The sequence below is a fragment of the Protopterus annectens genome, chromosome 1.part1, assembly GCF_019279795.1.
Source record: "Protopterus annectens isolate FY-2018-M chromosome 1.part1, PAN1.0, whole genome shotgun sequence".
NCBI classification, from domain to species: domain Eukaryota; kingdom Metazoa; phylum Chordata; order Ceratodontiformes; family Protopteridae; genus Protopterus; species Protopterus annectens.
The window spans coordinates 1,121,999,157-1,122,000,934 of NC_056726.1; positions in this window are offsets into that span (position 1 = coordinate 1,121,999,157).

The window sequence follows — 1,778 nt, forward strand, 5'->3', positions numbered from 1 at the left end:
GAGAAATATGCCCGACATTAACATAAACGAGAATTAGGAAACTAGTCTAGTCTCTGTAAACAGACTCTGAGATAAAAATAGCATCCAAAGCTAAGGATAACCATAAAGCATTTTCAGTAATGTCCACAATCTTAAGGGCAACATCCAACAATGTGCAGAATTAATTATAGATGGCATCTGCTTTGCTCAGCCAGAAGATATAGCAAATCTTCTGGCAAATAAGTTCAACTCAAATTTCTCTTCCCATCACCACCAGTTCTCCCCCAAGAAATACCTTCCAACACTCATGTGCCAATTATCACCGATAAACAGGTACCTGCTGTGCTCCCTAAAGCTAAAAACAACACAGCATCAATGGAGCTGGATGATATATCAGGTTGCTTGCTAAATAGCTTCAATCAGGACCTATCAGCACCAGTAGATCTCTATTTAGCAACAGCCTCCAGACCAGCTTTATCCTGCTAGAGTGGAGAACAACTACATTCATCTGTCTGCATAAGGTATGACTGAATGTTAACTGACATGAGAAATTACAGATCCATAAAGTTGACTAGTCTTATTTGTAAGGCCATGTAATTGAATAATCATGGTCCTGATAAATAAACACATAGGACACCTCCAAACATTGGATCTCATGCAATTTGGCTTTGTCAAGTGCAGATTCTTTCTGCTAAATCTGGTGGACTTGTTTGAGAAAGTCACTAAGTCCATGGATGAGGGCAAAACAGAATACTGCCTACCTAAACCTGGCCAAGGCATTTGACACATTCCCCCCACTTAGATATTTTAAGTAAACTCAGAAAATTGGGCATAAATCCTTATGTCACCAGATGAATAGCCAACTGGCTCATAAACAGGACATGTGCTTAAAGTGGATAATCCATTTCCAGAAAGAGGTCAGTTGCTAGTGTTGTACCACAAGGCTCAGTGCTGGGGCCACTCCTGTTCAGAATATACTTCTTGGACGCCAAGGCCAATATGGATGACATCTGGATGACAAATTTTACAGATGACTGCAAGCTGGGCCAATCATTGAATCCACCAATGATGTTGATAGCCTTCAGGAAGGTCTAAAGCAGGCATATGACTGGTGTCAGAAACATGACCTGAAACTAAATGTGAAAAAATGCAATATGGTATCCTTTGGGAAGTCAAATACCTCTGCTGTCTACAACATTAACACACACTCAAAAGAGTTGACTCAGAGGTGAGGGATCTAGGTGCACAGATATACATTAGCCTGAACCTTAACAGTCATGTGTCCACAGTGGTGAGGAAGTCTTTCTATTTGGCTCAACGTATAAGTAAAGGCATGGCATCCAGATACAGAGAGATTATAGTCATATTGTACACAACCCTAATTAGACCAATAATTGAGCCCAATGTGCCATTTGGAATGTACTTGGCTAGACACTTGCAACACCTGGAGTGATCTCGTTCCTCACTAAGAAAATGCAGGGTATTAACAACATGCCCTATGTGGATAGACTGAAAGTCCATTCCCTTTACTCTGCCTCCCATCAGCTATTAAGGGGTGACCTGTGCCTGACTTATAAGGCATTCACAAATCCAGCCCTGATGGAGCTGCTACATATCTGAAAGACAAACAGTATGAGGGTCACCCATTCTAGGGATCTAAACTTAGTCAGTGAATCAAACAGAACAGTAATTGAAAATAATAACCCAGCTATTCAGAAATATGCAACAAGTGAAACAGTCACAGAGAGCCCTGTCACATATATATATATATATATATATATATATATATATAAAACTGA